At 44.7% G+C, this 18726-nt stretch overlaps 1 protein-coding gene across 13 annotated transcripts in view; it reads left to right on the top strand.

Annotated features, from left to right (window-relative positions):
- RNF152 (ring finger protein 152) overlaps nt 1-18726 on the top strand; it is a 46296-nt gene that overhangs the window by 9212 nt on the left and 18358 nt on the right. For 5 of the 13 annotated variants that reach the window (XM_087761454.1, XM_087761465.1, XM_087761444.1 and 2 more), the window contains one exon: nt 3632-3712. The exons of 3 other annotated variants lie outside the window; for them this stretch is intronic. The gene's annotated coding sequence lies outside the window, so the exon portion shown is untranslated. Of the gene's footprint in view, nt 1-2937; nt 3153-3631; nt 3713-4278; nt 4477-12971; nt 12992-18726 lie in introns of those variants that run through there. 5 more of the 13 variants (XM_087761484.1, XM_087761473.1, XM_087761492.1 and 2 more) reach the window with 5 other exon arrangements.

Below are 18726 nucleotides of genomic sequence, written 5' to 3'. Positions count from 1 at the left end.
CTTAAATAAGTGTAACAATTGGCTTTCTTTACTTTGGGCTTTTTTTGTTTCATTAAACTGCATGAGGAAAAGTGGATGATACCGGCAAAGAAAATAGAGTTGCCAACAAAATCTGGTCTTGGAACAGAGCAGGCTGACCTGCAATGAAGCAGTTGGGATGACAATGATTTTAAAGTAGACTTGTGTTCTCAGGAGTTTGTGATGTAAGTCATGGCCATGATAAATATAAACCATGTCAAACTAGATTCATAAAATAATGACAGTGTGTCTTAAAAAGTTTTGGATGACTCAACGGCTTGTACACCTTCACAAAATAATTAATAAGCCAGATGCTAAAAACTTGCACCAACCAATTCTCCCTGCATCACCTCTGTGTAAGTCCAAGAGCTGGTATTTGAATACTGAACTTCACATATTTGAAAAGGAGAGAACTACTGAAAGGAGCATGGGACTGGTTTTCAGCTCTGGTCTAGAGATACTTGGGGGGCAAGGATGTGAGTCTGTGAAAGGTAACTGGGAGAAATGGCTTGTATCAATGGAGAGATCTACGCATCTTTCAGAGGGACAAAAAAAAAAAAAAAAGGTTTTGCAAATCAAAAAAAGATTGCACATCACTGGCTTTGCCATCTCCTGCCTGGAAGGTGGCAGCGAGCCTGCATGCCTAGCGTTCGGTCTGAGTTTGGGTAGGCTTCAGTTAATCCCTGACACGACCTTGGTGTTTGTGTGTGTGTGTGTGTTTCTTTTAAGGTAAGCGTATTTGGGCAGATCTTCAGGCACCTTAAGTTGCTGTAGCTTCCCTGGGAAAGAAGCGGCTCCTCTGTGGGGTGGCCCCTGTGCTGGGTGTGCCCGGCTGGCTTCTCTCCACCCCCTGTTCTGCCTCCCCCTCTCCTCTTCCTCGCAGCATCTGTGGTCGGATGCTGAGAGGCAGGGACAGGGCTTTGAAAAAGCTGGCTCAGCAGAAGTGGTGGAGAGCCAGCTGATGCCAGTATTAATATTCTTTCAAAATTGATGGATGAGACGATTATAAAATTGCAGAGGGAAGTGAAACTTAACAGAATCCATGTTTTAATTGCATTCTGGATTTTTTTCAGCAGCCAGCTTCTGAGGTGCAGGACAGAGCGAGCATATTTTCTGAGGATGTTGATGTACACTGCACAATGCATTGTTTTTAAAGAAAGAAAAAGAAAAAAGCTTTGGCCAGTCTGTTTTCCACACTCTGGTGCTCTCGGTCTTCTGCAGCTGCACTGTGTGGTAGCATGCTGTGTCTAGACAGTAAATCAGATCTGAAATACTGGCCCAATGCAGCTAGAGGAACAAAAGAGTCTATCGCAAGCAGCTCCAGATTTACCTCTTTACCTGTTGAGATGCCCAGACTTGTGAGGGGTACCTAGGTGGTGGACTTGTAATTTCCCCTGTGTGCCCTTCATCCCCACGGAGAGGAGTGAGGTTGGCTTGTGGTGACTGGCAGCGTGGGTCTGTGTTTCCTCCACACTGCATGCCAGCCATCTAGCACTGATGCCTGCTTGCCCCTAACCTGGGGAAGATCCTTTTTCAGCTGATGAAGCCCCCCACTCGGTCTGTGAGTAGCACTCCTAAATGGGTGGCCTGCCATGCAATGGGACCTTTCTTGAGCTTCAGCTTGCACCCTGCCTTCTCGTTTTCCTTGTTACTACTCTTGTCGCTGCTAGGAGGAGCGCCTTCCTGGCCCCGGGGAGTGTCTGCACTGAACATCAGGTGCAGACACACGTCGTTCATGAGCAAGGGTGGAGGCTGCACGTGTGCCTGCACCCATTGGGGCTGCTTCTGCCCCGGCTGGGTCTGTTGCGGGGCCGTTGTCACTGGTACAGCTCCCTTTGCCTCACGGTCTGGCTTTTGAACCCTGCGGTATGCAGTGAAGGTCCAACAAGTATGCAGTGAAGTGTGCTTGTAGGCTCTTCATGAGACAGCAGTTCGTTTTTTATTTGATGGCTTTTCTAAATGTTGTTCAATAATTTTGGTAGGCTGGCTTGCGTGCCTGGAGTGTCTTTGTGCCATACTTTGTGCGGTCCTGATAGCCACTGTGGTCAAATGCTTTCCTTTAAGCAGAAGTAGTATGTTTAGGTGGTCTGCAGAGAAAAAGGGAAGGCTATGACAGCGGGAAAATAATGCTCATGATTTTAGGCATAGTGGATATTGGTGAACCAGAGGCGGTGAACAGCTAACTTGTAACGAGTGCCATCTTGCAAATATCACCCAGATGTTGGTGTGCTGCGTGAGGTTTTTTCATGGGCAGGTATTTTGCTGGAGTATGTTTCATCGAAGACTGGACCAAAACACTCTCCATACAGTTTTGTTTTTCTTCAGGCTTTAACAAAAACACTGTTTTCTTTGTAGTATTTTTCCTTAGCCTTTCTTTCCTCTGGGATTGAGAACTTCTCTCCACAGTCTCCTTAACCCAAACATGACTTGCTCTAACGGGGCATATTTTGAGAAAGTACATGTGTAGGTGGTTTAGTTAAGAGGAGAAAGCATCAGCCTTTTCTCTTGCCTCCTCCTGCTTTCTCCCAAGTCAGAAGCTGAGAAGGAGACACCTTTCAAGATGTTTCTGTTCAGGAGTGGGCTCTTAATTAAACTCCCAGTCTTACGAAGCCCTGGCATCTTCAGCAGACGAGCCTTCTGCGGGCATCAGCTGCAGGTGAAGTTGCGTAAGAGGAGGCACGCTCAGGGGCTTGGAGGGCTGCTCTGTTTCTAAGAGTGAGTAATTTGGGGTGGAGGTGGTCTTCTGTCTGAGAGCTTTAGCATGCCTGTTTTCAAGCTTGGTGCCTTCCACTTCTCTCGTACCTCCAGAGGATTTCTGGGGTCCGATCGGGCCGTGACGAGCTCCCCCTTTTTCCCCTGCTTATCTCCCTGAGGCAGCGGCTGCGTGGTGACATTTGGAAGTTGGTTCCTCTTGCTGCGTTTCCTGCCCTGGTGTTGGTTGGTATTTTAGTGGCTTCAAGCTGACATTAGGGAGAGCAGCGCACCAAAGAGCTTCAGGACTGCTGCGAGAGGAAAAGTTTCTTACGTTCTCAAAGGTGGTGTCCTCGCAGGTGGTAAAACAGGCTTGTGAGATGTGGTTGCGATCCCTGTGAGTTACAGAGGCGTCTTGGCTGAGCAAGCAGTAAGCGCTGAAGGTGAGCAGCAGATTACGATGGCCTTTTGACATCCTAAAGGACCTGAAATCTTTGCGGCATTTACTCTGAAAATATTCTCTCTGCCTTTCCAGAAGTGCACTGTTTACGCACATGCAAACATTGAGGTTTTGCAGCGTACGTGCTTGTGGCTGCTGTGCTTTGGGCACAGCTGGTAATGCTGATAGGAGGATTTCTATTATACAAACACTTGCTGCTTAGGAGGTAAAAATTTGCTGAGAGTGGCACTGGAAGCCCAGCAATTCTCCCTCCAGCAATTCTCCCTCCAGCGAGGAAGGGAGCTGCTGGCGGCTGGGCTGTGCTCAGCGACGCGCACGCGCGTGGTCACAGCAGGACCGAGGGTGCTGAAGTGCTGGCGTTGTTATTTGGAATACTTCAATTCCTTAAGCTTTTTTTTTTTCCTAGCAGTACTTTCCAAATATAATTATTTAAAAGTAAACCTGAATGATGCTATTTTGCAGATGCTTGGGAGCCTGTTTTCTTCCTTCTGCCGCAGTGGACCTGTTAGCACCAGTGACTACAGCTACAAGTTGCTTGTCCAGGTATAGCTTGTCTTTGCTTTTGTGGGATCAAGGCCTGTTTGGTATTTTTTGACTTGTTTCTCGCAGGATTTCTTTTTGTTTGCTGCGCTGTTCTGTATGCCAGTTTCCCTGTAAATGTTACGAGAGCTGGCAATATGGGCCTGATGCCGAGGGTAAGGGGCTATACCAGATACATTTTCTTTTATTTTGGAAGCTCTTGCGATCCACACTTTGCTGGCAGGGCGGTAGCGATGTTTCACAGAAGAATGCCTTCCTCATCATTTGATTTCGGAGTGCTCTAACAGGGTCCATTGGCAGCCCCAGGCAGCGCAAGTGACGCACCGGGGCCAGGGTCCATCCAACAGCAGGAGACGGGGACAGAGACAGGACTGGGGTCATGGCTGCAAGTGTGAGCTGAGGTCCAGCCAGGGACAGGGCTGGAGACCGGCACCACGGTGGCGGCATCCCTGGGGCAGGGACTGATGGCCTGGGGGGGGACTGAACTAGGGTCCTCTTTCTATTTCTTTAAGTTCCTATCTACAGCTGTAGCCGTTCTGCTGTGTTGCTTACTCAGTGTTTCATTTTAGGAGGCCTTGAAGGTGCGTTGCTGTAGCCGAACAACGCCTCCTCCATGAGATCCCTGCATTTGCAGTGTCTGGCTGTTTCCTGCGTGCGGAGCCAGGGACAGAAGTGCTCGTGAGCCATTACGGTAGCTGGGGGATCTCTTAGGCTCCCGACACGTGGCTGTGCTCAGCGGGCTGCTGCCCGCTGCCGGGAAGCGTGACGTACGTAGCGTTGTCATGCCGAGGTTATTTCAGAGGGCCATGGCAGCTTTTGCACCCAGGGCTGTGCAATCTGAGGGTACATTGTTTAAGCTGGAGAGGCACTTGATGAGAGGCCAAGATGGTCATTTGCATTACTGATGAGATGATTAGTAGACGGTGTTCGTGGTTCTCATTAGAGACCTGTGGAAGACTGGGACCAAACAGAAAGGATGTGTGTGTGTAATTTATGAGGCCTGCTGCTCAAACCTCCATTAGGACTCTTTATTTGTTGCCTTCCACACTGGCAGCGGGGAAGGGAAGCTGGAAAATGCTAATTGTGTCATGCACTCTCAAATGGAAACAAAGGCGGCCGTTGCACGCTCTGCACAGAGGCTCGGATGCTCTGCGGTGCTGGTGTCACTGTGGATCAGCAGCATACTGCAGGGCCAGGGTAGGAAGAGTGCAGAGATCTGATTTTCATATCCTCTGAAGATCAGTTTAGAACCGATGATTAGCTTCCTTTGTATAGAGAAATCCTTTTTTTTTTTTATAGGTGAAATCAAAGGGCCAGGCTCTTTGGTCCAAAACTATTTATTCTCAGTATTTGTCACATGTTCAGCTGACTGAATTAGTTCAAATGGAAAATGCCTTTTCCAAAAACCCAAAAACTTCCATGAAAAAAATGTATTTTACCCATTTTTTCATTTAAAAGCAAAATGTAAAAAGAATACTCTTGTCTGCTCACTTCTTTCACCTTCTTTCTTCTATGTTTCTCTTAGTGGCAAAATAAGAAAAATAAGTGGTTGAAGAAAAAGTTTTGTATGTACACTCATACATGTATGTATGGTGGGAAAAACAAAATATAGGGATATTTTTGACTTACCCCAAAAAAAAGAAGCTAGTGAAAATCAGTGATTTATGAAAATTTACTTTTATGAAGAAGACGCTTTTAGCAACTTGCAGTAACTTTGCAAGTTATTCTGCTTTGTATTCTGGTGGTACATAAATGGCTTCATTCTCCACTTTCTTGCCCTTGGTTATCCTTTTCTAACTACAGCACAGTTGTATTGATTTAAAACTAGTCTAGGGTATTTGATAGCCATGCCCAATTACTTTTCTGTTAGTTCCCTAGCTTTTTTTTTTAGTACCACTGGTGGTGGCAGCTCCTAGCTCTGAAGTGTGCCATGCGCTTCTTGGAGCAGCCTGGCCTGCCTGCCGCCTCACTGTCCCTGCGTCACCGTTGGGGAGCCTCTCGTCTCCATTTCGTTCGTGATGCACGGGCCTGAGCAAAAGCCAATGACTGCTTTCAGAGGGTCTGCAGTCGCTGGCGGGATATGCTGCACGCTCTTGAGATGTATCAGCTTCTCCTTTCGCAAATCAAATCAAAGAGGGTAATGTGCAGATCCTGTTTTTTTCAGCATGGCTTGCTTATGCGGTGGAGAGGATGCGAGAAATGCATGCAGTCATCTAGGTGGATGAAACGATCTTTGAATGTTTCAGTAATGTCACACGTGACAGAAATGCTGAGCTTTTGTGTTAAATAAACGTGTCTCTTCCAAGAGAGGAAAATCCTTGACAGTACTTTTTAAAGCTGTTGGGAAATTGTGGGTTAAGTAACTACCTCTAGGACCACATTAAACATTTAATTTTCTGTTCTTGCCACTTTTCTGATTTTGCCACTGATGTGCAGACAAGAAGGAAAAAAAAAAAGGTGAGAGAAGGGAGCAGTTAGTTTGTTTGAGGTTTTCTTTGTTTTACTTCTTTAGTGCATCTTTCTTGTCTGCATCTGATTCCTGGCAGGGCTTTGTGACCTCCAGTGAATCCCATCGGTGCTCTCCATTCGGAGCCTCCCGAGTGGGCAGAAAACCAGAAGCCAGAGCACTGGAAGCACCGACCTGCCCGAAAGGAACAGCATCTTGCATCAGCTCTTCCTCTTTTTTCCCATGTTGGGGAACACAGCGGGAATTGTTTAAACCAGCTGAGCTTTACTGCAAAAGCAAAAAAACCCAAACACCACCAAACTGTCAACATTTGGAGATGATTACAAAGAGGATCGAGCACTACTATTCTTCCTCAGGACACTCCCACGTTCATTGCTGGCCTTATTTTAATACATTTTTAAAGTTTTTGAAGACCGGCTTCATCTGAGAAGAGAGCTATGATTTGGTTGTGGTGCACGTGGGAAGTGGGGGTTATTCTCGTGAGTCAGGATACACACACTGAGACTCTCCGGAGCTTGAAGTGAGAACTGGGAGTCGCCTAGGCATTAGCTGAAGAAGAAAACATCTTAGGCCACTGCAAAAATCATAAGCAAAAGAAATACAAGTTGCAGTTCTTTAGTGCTACATAAAAGGAAACTGCTGAACATGTTTCCTTGGAAAGCCAACCAGTTTGTGAACTGCATTGTATTACTGCTTCTGTAAATGTCTCCATTTCATCAGCTCCTGTGTTAAGATAGATATCTGGCACTTTACGTTCTGCAACCGAAAAGCTAGAAGAAAGAGGTTTGTAGGAGCAGCAGTTTCAGGAGATTGCTTGGAATCTCCAGATGCTTATTAGGTTTCTTTGAATTATCGGGTGATGTACTTGGTACCTGGTATTTTGTTTCAGAAGTACATAGTGTAAATAAATTTGATTAGAATAGCGCTCATCCACTTTCCGTCAGTCTTTTGGCTGCATTTTCTAGCTTGGTAAAGCACAAAACTCCAGGTACTGGCAAAATCTCTTCCTGTGAAAGGCTGTTGCAGAACAGCTCTGTTCTAGAAAAGGGAGAGGCTAGCAGGTGTGCTGCACCTCCCAAATCTGTACAGGTCTCTCCGCCACTTCGAGGATGCGTGCATGTGATTTAGCCATTCCTTCATCACAGTTCACAAGTCCCTCTCTCACTGTGCCTCGCTTGCAATTGCATGACTCGCTTACAGATCTCCGACCGGTAGAGGAAGGCAAACGTTGCATCCACCTGCCCTTACCTGTTGAGAAAGGGTGCTTGGCATCTGGGAGGCACAAACACCATCTTGCAACCCTTGCTCTCCCCAGGAAAGCTGGTGCAAATCAGAAAGAGCCAGAGAAGCAGGGTCCTGCAGTCCATACGTTGCCAGCTTCCTAGGTCTTAAGAGTGCGGTGGATGTTTGGAAGCAATGAAAATAGATGGCCATGTGCCCAGTGCAAGAAATCATTAACTCCACTGTATTTATTTTCATAGTGGAATTGCATTTTCACATCTCCATGAGAGATACTTTTAATGGGATACACACCCAGCAAAGCGCTTTTTTTGCTGGACATAGTGACTTCGGCACAGATGTGATGAAACTAGCTACTCTCTTGATGAAAACGCACTGAGCTAGTAATACTGCAGTTTTGTGTCATCTCTAAGGAAATGTGGCGATGCAGCTGTGGTGGATGGAGGTCGTATTTATTTACAGTCCAGATGAACATTGCTGTGCAGGAAAAGATACGTCGGACTGGCATAGCTTTAGCAAAGTTAAGTGACTGTGATTTTAGAATGAAACATGGGATTAATAACTACCTAGAAAATAGAGTGTTATTTGATGGAAATTTGATTTCACTTTTTAGTGACTCAGGAATGTGAACACTTAAGATTTGAGTCATGTCTTTTAGAGATGTTTTAACAGGACTTTTAAAGTTATGGGTACTTTTCATTGCATTCAAGTTAATATGCATGTAAAAGCTTGAGAGCACTAAGTCTGTGCTTGTGAATTGGGCAGTTGTGCTTGTGAATTGGCCATCTGCATTTTGTGTTTGCATGCAAAATAATTTGCATTAGCAGTAGAGCATTCCATGTGCATATAGCGTGTGTTATAACTAATCTGCAGGCAAACTAAGTAGGTCTGGGAAATGTTACTATGGGAGGCCATGTAGGTAAGACTGGATGGTTGCTGGGGCCTGCTAGATTGTGTCTTGTCTTAAAAACAGAAGGGGAAAAAAAAAAAAGACGGCGCGGAGAGCGTGGGGGTTACCTGGTTATTGTAGTTAGGATCCAGTCTACTTCAACTGATGCAGTGGGCTGTTGATGTTAGAGAATTATGCAGGGCTCTGTTTCAACTGGTCTCCAAAATGACTCAATGTAACTGACAGTGAGGTCATGTGGATTTTTTTTTAAAAGACCTGTTGGACTAATTATGCTATGTTATGTGACTTAGTATTAGTTAAGCATGCTCAGAGTTACTTACTGGTAAGAGTTCAACCTTTAATTTTCTGCTGGAAGCAACTTCCCTTCAAGATTCAGAGATGTACAGCAGTTGTCATTAGAGATTGTAACATATTTAACCCCAAAGCACTGTATAAATTATGGGGAAAGGAAAGAAGCTGCAGAAAGCTGGAGAGGAATTAATTGTATGGTGGGGGCCATGCTGAACAAGCGGATGGCTTAACACTCACTATCGCAGGGGGAAGATCGGTTGTATCGGTGTTTAGTAACTACTTTCACTGAGTCTGCTCATGTGCGTATAATATATGTGTGTATATATATAAATTAGTGGCTGCTGTGATTATGTATAATGGCTTATTATGTAATTGTTTGAACAAGGCAACAGAGAAAGTTAAGACTTCCAGACTCTTATTTCTTTTGCTTATTGCAAACATAAAGTTCCTCCCTCTCCACCTCCGGGCACTCCAGACGTTGCTCGCGCGTTATCTGTATTCGCCCTTGCTTCCTGCTCGCGCTCTGTCCCTACCCACCCTTTCCTCTTGCTCCTGCCCCGGCCTCCAGCTCCTGTAGGGAGTCTGGTGTCTTTTCTCCTGCTGCTTTCTGCATCCTCTCCGTACCCTCCCTAGTCTTCAGTAATGCAGTCCATCCCTAACAGATGGAAATCGAGCAGCTTTTTAGTTTCCCCTTAATTTCTGTAGCATATGTAAGTTAAAAGAGAACGTTATTTTTTTAAATTTTTAAATGTCTTTGTCCAGTGTTAGTCTCCAGATACTGTAAAAAAAAAAAACTTAGGAAAGAGTATTTCTACAAGACCTTAGAAAAAGAGTATTGCTACAAGGCAACTCTCTCAGTCTAAATCTCACCAAACTCTACAAGGCTGAAAAAGCCTTCATCTTTTGACCTCTTAATTCCAGAGAAGTAATTTTATTGGGATTCAGACTCTCAGGGTTTATATCCTAGAAAGTTTGTGCCTGCTAAGGAAAAGCCTTCATCTCTCATATACTGTTGGCTGTTTAAAGTCCAGAGGCAAAATTCAACTCTGGAACTGTGGGGCCGTGTGCCTGTGGGAGGGCTCTGTCTATCAAAACCAGGTCTTTGTACTGCCAGCCTGTGGGGCAATACGATCAGATGAGCCAGGGCACGCAGTGGGGTGTTTTTAGTGATTTTTGCCGATTGCAGGAAGACAGCGGACTATCTGACTCGTCACAAAGTCTGCTGGACAAATGCATTTAACCAGTGAAAAGAGTCCGAAGCGATGCTGTGTTGTATGCCTGTGGTATCTATGAAAGGGTGTTGGGTGCCTCAGGACCGGCTTTGCTTTCGTGTGCCATGATGGCTGTGTGCGTGGCATTGGGAAGTCTGCCTCAGCGTACCGTTCAGCTTGGTGTTCTTCCTCCAGTATAAGAGCGGCTTGTTTTTCTGGTTCAGTCTTAATCCAGAAAAAGTAACCCCCGTCATCAGTGAGCCACTGGGTAGGTACAACCTGCACGTCACACATGACACGTCCGGAGAGCATGGCGTGCCCTGTGTAGCAGTGGTGGCCAGCGTTGAGTCCAGTGCTGTTCTTTCCCTCTGAGCTGTGTCTGGTGTTGGCACAGCCTAAGCTAAACTTAAACCTCCTGAATACCGGCCTAGCTAACTTTCTGTTCTTCGGGACTATTCAGTCTTCCCAGTCCAGGCAAACATCACTTCATTCCCCCTCTCCAAAGGCTGTTCTTAGTCACTGCTTTTTTCCTCCCCCCCCCACCCCCGGACTAAACTCTCAGTGGCACCTCCAGTAATGTTTCATTGCCATGCCAAAGGAGGAAAGCACTTTGTCAGCAGCCTACTTCAGGCAGAGAAATTTATATCTGTGAGAAGCATATGTACAGAACAGCAATTACTCAGATCATCAATATTTATACAGCAGATAATAGTCATCATGGACAAGATGAATATTGTCACAACAGCAATAGCTGCTGGGGGGGGCATGCAAAATGTAATTGCTAGGTTTCTTTAAACGGGATAATTATTTAACTTTCAAGTGATTGGTGAGAACAGCTTAGAGTCTGAATTAAATATTCAGTGGGAGCTCACCTGCTTCTAGAAAGTAAAGGAAATGCCTCTCCTGTCTACCCTCATGTCACACAGCGAAAGCTGCCTGGGATGTCGTCCTTTACATGCGGCTTCTGCTGAAGGCAATGCTGCTGCCAGTTGCTGAGCGAGGAACCATAAAAAAAGAACTAAAAAAAATGGAGGAGCTTGTTTTGAAATGAGTTTTTGTTACATCCGCTGTGGACAGACACATGTTTGTAGGTGAGGTGGAGGCATGGTTGCACATGCTTTGCTTTTAAAAGCTGCACCCAGTGTCCAGTGGGAGGCAGCCACCCTTAGGGCGGGTTTTTTACCAGAGCTTTCCAGCATCCCGTTCGCGAGCTGATGTGATGCCAGTCGCCTTAGTGGTGCCTGGCTGAATGGGCAGCCCAGCGAGTCCCCGTCGCGAGTCCCGGCTCCGGCTCGGCAGCCGGCCAGAGGGACAGCTGGGTGGTGGCTTCCTGTTTGCGCAGGAGACGCAGCTCCTGGTATCTGCAGAGAGGAAGGCTCCTTCCACCCAGCCTTTTTAACCTTTGTATGGTAGCGTGATTATTCGGAGGGCTTACCTTCGCTGGCAAGAAAATCTGCTAGGTTGCCTTGTTTTTGAGAAGTACTAAATTTACTTGCTGACTTTTTTTCTTCTGGTTGTGAAATGCCTCTAAATAATAGCTCCATTTTCCCCTTACGCTGACTGACTCTTCAGATGTGACTGTCTGGGTTTTTGAACCCCTGCACCCCCTCGACTTCTTTCAGTTGAGGCGGAACAGTGGACGGGAGTGTGCAGCACTTGGTGTTCAGTGTTTAGCTCAGCTGGGTTGGCTGTCATTTGCAACGTCAGTGACACAGCTTGAAGCTTTTGAAACACCAAAGTAACTTAACATTTTCAACACAGTAGATCCAGAAAAGACCTGAAGTACTGCGGTATCAAACTTCCAGGCACCCTATCCTGTGGGATGCAGATAGCGAGGCTTCTTGTGCAATGCCAGGAGAAATGTTGGCCCAAGAGTGGGATTTGCAAAAGCCTGCATCCCAAATAAGGAGACGTGAGCTGGCTGCAACAAGGGAGAATCAAGAGGAGGTCTTTTAAGACGGCAACCCTCTTTCTGTTCCAGGAAAACATGCTGAACTGCTCCTTTTTATTCCTTTCGGGAGTTAGGTGCCTTCTGCTGAGACGTAAGCAGTCGAGGAGCTAGTGGTTGCTCTCTCTGAGTTAGGTCTGATACTGAGACCGAAGGAAGCTGTGACTGAGCTCCCACCTTTGTCTGGTGGCATTTGATCATGGATCTTTTTCTCTTCATAGGTAAACCCATTAGACTGCCTGGATTCTAGCCCTTCTCCAAATGAATTTTTAATATAAAATAATTAAACATTCATTGGAGCAGGAACAGGAACCCAGGTCTCTGCCTTCCCCTCATACTCACTTTTCCTTTCTGACCTGAATATTGAATTATGCACTTCAAAGTGGAATGGGTTCAGCAGGAGGCATTGGCGGAGCTCTGCTGAGCTACTGAAATTGCTTGTACTTAAAACTTCCATCTGGGAGAAGGAAAAGAATATTATTATTTTGTCAGACTCGCCCTTAGTGAATGAAAGTTTCCTTCTGTCATGAGCATACCCAGGCTCTTGTGTGGATTCACTGAGTCCGCCCCTCTGGTGTGTGGCTTTGGGAAGTCCTGACCCTGTGGCACGAAGATTAACTTCAATGGAATGTGTGTTTGAAGCTAAATTTAGGTCAGCTTAGATCTTCCTGATGCAGGTAAAGCTGAGACGTCCAGTAATGGCAGTATTAATACTTCAAATGCTTGTCTACAGTGCATAACTCTTAATAGAGATGTTTTCTAAATAGCAGATCACAGACGCAGTATTGCAACTACGCGTCTTTAAACTTTTTCTTAAGTAGTAGCCCCTAATTTTTTTACTGATGGCAGTGTAATCTTTGCTCAGAACTTAAGCTTGCAGTCGACAGACTTACTTTTAGTTACCTTCCCCAGATCCCTTTGAGGCAGCCATTGCATGAAGAGATCCTTGCTGTTGAGGCTCTGTTGGGGGATTATCTGCAAAGATGTTAAAGGTGTTAATCCAAACTTTTTTTCTGCCTGAGGTTCTGCCTTGAGGAAAGTAAGTACTGACCACCTCTTGGAAAGATTGCTGCAATTTATAAGCCAGCCCCTTATGTGGGTGACCCAGACCTGTGACAGACCCATGCTCAACTCATTGCTTCTTCAGTTGTCTTGCAGCTCAGAACAGCTTTTTTTCGGAGTAAGGAGAACAACAAGGGGCCATTGAAGAGAGCAGGTAATCAGCACTACTGATAGTCCAGATTATTGAATTGTGTTGAAATAATGAGGTTTTTCATCAGGCTAGATCGCTTGTAACTAATTCTCTGAATTTTTTTTTTTTGTTGCAGTAATTTACACTGGGATCTGGAGATTATGAAAGGGATTGCTTCCCCCCCCCCCCCTTTAATGGGGTACTGTGTTTTGGCCTTCTTGTCCCATTGCTAAACCCAGACCCAGTTATGTTCTAATTCGAGGATGAGATGTTAGCAGTGTGAGGAACTGGGGTGCTTGCAGGATCCGGAAGCCGTGAACCCCTCTTAATTCCATTTCACTTGTGTCAAGCGCTGGGGCACCACTGTGAAGACTGTAGGTTAAGGTCTTTTTGTCACGCTGGTGCAACCTAGCTAAAGCCTTGAGGGGTTTTGATGAATAGGGGTTTAAAGATCCAGTCCTGTGTAGTAGTTTAACTAAAAATGGGAAGGCTTTTGTGGTGAAGGATGGAATTGGGGATGTATTGGTACGAAGCCTCCAGAATGTTCCTGGAGCAGAAAAATCCCTGCTTCTGAGCAGTAAAAGGGTAAAGCTGTTTGCCTCTTCAGTTGGTTTTACAGCTGGTTTGATGATTTGTCCTGCCTTGCCTTCTGGAAGTTTTGTCTGCATCCTCATTTTGTCAAAGTTCATTGGTTTATTTTATGGAGGGGAAAAAAACCCCAAACCTCCTTTCACTGAAAAATGGGACTGAAGGGTTAGGTTTAGGAATGCTAGCACCATCTCCCATGGGAACTGTAATTAGCATACTTTGTTTTCCCATTCTTTCCTTGGGGCTTGGCTTTATGGCTGCCTTCCATTTCCTCTTTTCATGTTGAGTTGCCATTGTGGTTACGGGAGATGTAATCTAGCTGGGAAACCTAATCTGTGTTGGAGAATGGGAACACGGGCGGGTCGTCCCGTATGCAAGTACCTGGAGTTGGTAGGGGCAGCATTTCACAGTTCTGAGAACGGGGTTGCCAAATTTCCATTATTTAGTACAAAAGCAACACTTAGTACAGGTGACATAGCCCTTCATTTCGCTTCTTTCATAAGGTGTTCATTTGAAACCCCAGATTTCCAATAAAACTCACTTTTGTCTAATTTTATTTTAAATCAGCATCTTTGCTTAATTTCCAAGCATAAAATACCATTTTTTTAGGGGCTTGCCTTGCAGTAATCAGTGTGATACTAGGATACTGGAATTTGTTGTAAGTTCAAAGTACAGCAAGTATGAGATGGTGATTTGATTTGCCTGAGGAGACTTTTCTTGCCGGTCTGTCAAATATTTCTGAAGTGTGGAATGGAACAAGACTGGGAATGGGAATAAAGTACACTTTGGATTTTACTTTCTGAAGTAGATTCCCTTCTTAAAATAGAAATCAATAGAAATACTGGAGTTGTGTTGATCAAACAGGCTGATATATAGTCAGTCTGCGGAGCAGGAAAACGTGGCAGTGTATGAAGTTTAAGCATGCCTAGAAGACAGAAGCTGGTCAATAATAGCAAATTGGTGAGAACTCAGTGAAGTTGTATTGCTCCCAAATTTGCTTTTAATAAGCAGTGAGCTGTTTTTACAAGGGCACTGTTGCGACTGCTACAGTTGGCTAATTAGCAGCCCCCCTTCAGAAAAAAACCCTGACCCTCCCGACAGTCTTCAAGTGTAGAGAAACTTGTTCTTTTTATTCTCTCAATTTCACGATGCCTTCTGCCTTCCAGCTTACAACCTCTTGCAAGCTGCCACTCTCCCTGTTTGTGACTTCCACAGAAAACACAAGTAATAGCAGTTGAAAGGGAATTTTAAAATAGATTAGGAAATCTAGGGCATGTCAGGGTGATTTTGAGGTGGTCTCAAAAATCCAGCGGTTGCCTTTTTTGAAAGCTTTTGCTCAATGTTTTGAGACTTAGCATCCTTTATCTAAAGGTTGAGAAGAGTGAGGCTTTCCTCTCAAACAGAGCATATCACATACATTGGCACTTGGTGGAGGTGGGACTGCTTGTGGGATGACCTCTTCTCCAGTGAAAGGATTACTGGGCAAATCTGGCCCAAATCTGCGCTAGAGAAGAGTTATCATGAAAGAGGCTTCGTCCAGCTCAGTGGAACTGCTTCATCTGGAGGGGTCACTGGCACAAAGAAATGCTTGCAGGACTTGACCCAGGGCGGTTTTTGCAGCTTTAAAGAAATGAGGCTTTAAAGAAATTGTTTATCCACCTGCAAAGTCCTTATGATATTTTTTTTTTTTTGCTAATATTTAAATTCATAATTATTTTCATACATAAAATAAGTGAATTCATGCTATCATACTGGTGTTCCTGAACATCCTTGCAAAACAGCAAGGTAAGCCGGTGAAAAAGATTTTGATAAGGAAACGTGTATTTTAAGAAGATATTATGCCCATGTTCAGAAATAGTTTTGGGAAAAAACCTCACACTGACTTCCCTCTTGGAGTCCTGATTTACAGTCCAGGTCTTCTCTCTTCTGATGCAGCCACATCCCTGACACAAGAAGGTGTGAGATGGAGGAGTGCTTATGGTCTCATCTTGGTAATGAGGAGTTCTTTAAAGAAAGGTTACAGTTTTGTGGCATGTTTCCTTTCTTCCTTACATCCACTTGTTTGGAGTCAGCATGACCCAAAAATGAGTGGTGGTGTTTGGTGAAAACTATGTGAACTTTACTGTTGTAGCCCTTGGAGGAGCTACAGCAAAAAAGCCTTCATATTTTGAGGAACCTGACTCATTTTCTCCAATGTTTGGGTTACATTCCCGTGGTACTGCTTCCTCTGCTGGCTGAAACTCCTCTATATGGTCCATTGGAGAAACTCGTACCTCTTTATGTTAATGAATGGTTATGAAACAAGAACAAAAAAATTAAAGATCATGCACTGGCAATTTAATGAAGTGATACGAATGTACAACTTTGTCCTTTAGTAAGATTATAAAACTGTTGCTTTTTCAAATGAAGAGAGACACAGAGGTGGCCGTAACATGTACATGTGCAATTTTAAAGCAGGATATAATGCTGAGTTGGCATTTTTCAGTTCACTCTTTCAAAGGTCTCATTTTCTAGCACTTGTGCTCATTTCTTTTGTGTAATTTAAAACAATATATAATAGCATTTTTCCATCAGCAAAGGCCTGTGACCTTTACTGCTTTCTTTAGAGGGGTTATGCAATCAGACATAAGGGCAGGAAAATATTTAATGATTTTTTTTTTTTAAAAAGGTCTTCAGCTTATGCCTATGTACTTACAGTTGTACTACTCACATTTAGAGCACCTGTGTTTTGCACCTGCACTCTTATTTTGAGGAGCCTGAAAGTGTACTTGCAAAATCTGAGCTCATTTGCGAAAATCAAGCTAAAAAAAGAATATAGGTGGATAGACTGCTTGTCTTTAAAGCAAGAAGCTTTCGTTCTAATGTTCCTTCCCTCTTTGGTCCCCCACCTCCGTTAAATACACGATATTTTCTTCTAAATTTAAATTCAGAATGTACAAAGGGATTGACCCTTTCCATATCTCTTGACTAGTCAGTGGTGGAGAATTTTGCGGGTCTTTCTGAACCCAGTTACCAGCACTTGCCTACATTTTGCTGCTTGGGAACGTTAAAGCTCTGGAGAGTCCACACTAAGTGCAGTCTCCTCTATCAAGAGAGGTTGCTCATTAAAGAAGGCAGTTGGTTGTACCGAATAGTGAGGAGAATACCGAAGCCTGGGCACCCCTTAGTTCTGCTTCCTGATCAGGTGGGTGGAATATCGGGGAGACCATGCATCTGTTCCGTGAGATCCATGGAAATAAGAGATCCAAATAAGTTCTTACAGCAACAACTGTGCAACTTGCTTACTTGGAAATATTTCTGATGTCTCATGATGATCACCAGATAGTTACACGCTCCATTGCTGCTCAGTGCTAGGATTGGTATGGGTTACGGTTATGCTTCATGACTTGCTTTTCCACATGTGAATATTTTATGAACCAAATCCACATTGGGATAGCAGCTAGGAAGGCAGAGTAAGCAAGAACAGTTGCCCCATTCCTCTTTCCATGCCATCAGCCCATATTTGTGTATTAAAAGATGCTTGCTCTAAAAACATGTACTGAGCAAACTTTTGTGCAGTGCATATAGTGCATATAGTACCTTGAGCTGAATCGTGTCTCTTTCAGTGGGTGATGTTAGTGAACCATCAAGAAAAAAGGTATGTGTTTATTGCTTGTGAGGAAGTGAGTTTGGAATTCTAGATACAAATCAATTTCCTAAAATATAATGGATATCATGTGGCATTGATTGTGAACCCCCTTTCTGCAAGAAAGGCACATTACTTTGCTTGGTTGTGTTTGGTTTGTGTGTTGCTCGTATCCACAGAGGTGACCTTAAACTTTTCCAGTTTTGTGTCGTTTATATTTGGGGTCAATTCGGGGTGGGGGGCGTGTGGAAATGCCAGTGATCCACTGACATGTACAGGAGAGGAAAGGAAAGGAAATTACTTCCTGGCAGATCTTTTCTGCTGTTTCCACCTGAGCAGATGGATCCCGTGGTACAGGTTTGCCTTTAAGGAGAGTTTAAGCAGTAAATACTTTTGCTTTTTGCAAGAGGGCTGCTTATTTTCCGTATTTGTATAGCTTTTATGTAATTCATAAAGACTTCTGATAAAAATGGAGGCTTTTTTTCCACCCAGTTGTATGACCTTCAGTGTTTTAAACTCTAAAGTTTTCCAGGGGAGAATGATGTGGGAATTGCATCTTTGTCAACTGAGCCAGTTCATTACCTCTCTAAATGTTGACTGCTATGCTTGATGCCTAGAGATGGACAAAACAACTGGCTTCTACAGTTTTTCTTTAACATTTCATTTTCTAAGAGAATAGCACAATCTTCCTAGGTTTAAGGGTACCTCCTCCTATCTCCCCCAAGTTGCACGGTGTTTTAAAGGGCCCCATTTTGAAGACTGAAGGATTGGGATGGTTTCCAGCATGAGCAAAACTAGCAGTTCCTCTTACAGTTGGATGAGAGTTGCAAAGACCAGGGGAGCCACAGCTCTTTCAGGTGGATTTATTTCTTCTGGCTGACGAGACTACTAGACAGTCAGTGTTTGACTAGAAGAAGTGCCGGTTTGACCGACTTTGCTGTAGGAGGAGCATGAGTGTCGGGGCGAGGCAGAAGGCTCAGAGGAGGGTGGGAGTCTGTAGCGATGCTTCCTAACCATGCAGGTGAACATTGTTGCTGTTACGTATGTATAGGGCATAGCTAAAAATAAACAGAAGGGAAACTGGTTTCCTAATCGTTAGGGTGTGTTTTTTGTTGTTGCTGCTGTCTTAAAGCAATAAAAGCCAGCATTATTTCAGCTATATCCCAGCTTGCTGGGTGTTGGGTTGGGAGGAGCGTAGGAGAGTGGTAGGAAGCTGTAAGACACTGTCACCTCTCCATGCACGACGTGGGAAAGCAGCTCTACCTGCCCTGCGGGAGCTCTCCCCTCAGTCAGGGAGTAAGTAAGCTCAGCACTTTGGGTGTGCTGGTACCCTACTCTCTTTTAGAAATGACTGCGGAAGGTGCATCTCACCTTGCTGGTGCATCCCATCCGGCACCAGGGTAGTCTTACGGTGCTAAAAGATGGGACTGGCAGCATTTGTCCCTGCTGTTTGGCAGTGGGAAAGTGGAGGTGATCATCCTAAACCAAACCAAACCTCCTGAGGGGTGCTAAAGCAAGCTAGTGGGACAGCCAAGCAGAACTGGCT

The sequence above is a fragment of the Nipponia nippon genome, unplaced genomic scaffold, assembly GCF_047370975.1.
Source record: "Nipponia nippon isolate SJK-2023a ecotype South Korea unplaced genomic scaffold, ASM4737097v1 scaffold_1, whole genome shotgun sequence".
In the NCBI taxonomy this organism is placed as follows: domain Eukaryota; kingdom Metazoa; phylum Chordata; class Aves; order Pelecaniformes; family Threskiornithidae; genus Nipponia; species Nipponia nippon.
This window is presented reverse-complemented; position numbering and strand designations above follow the sequence as displayed.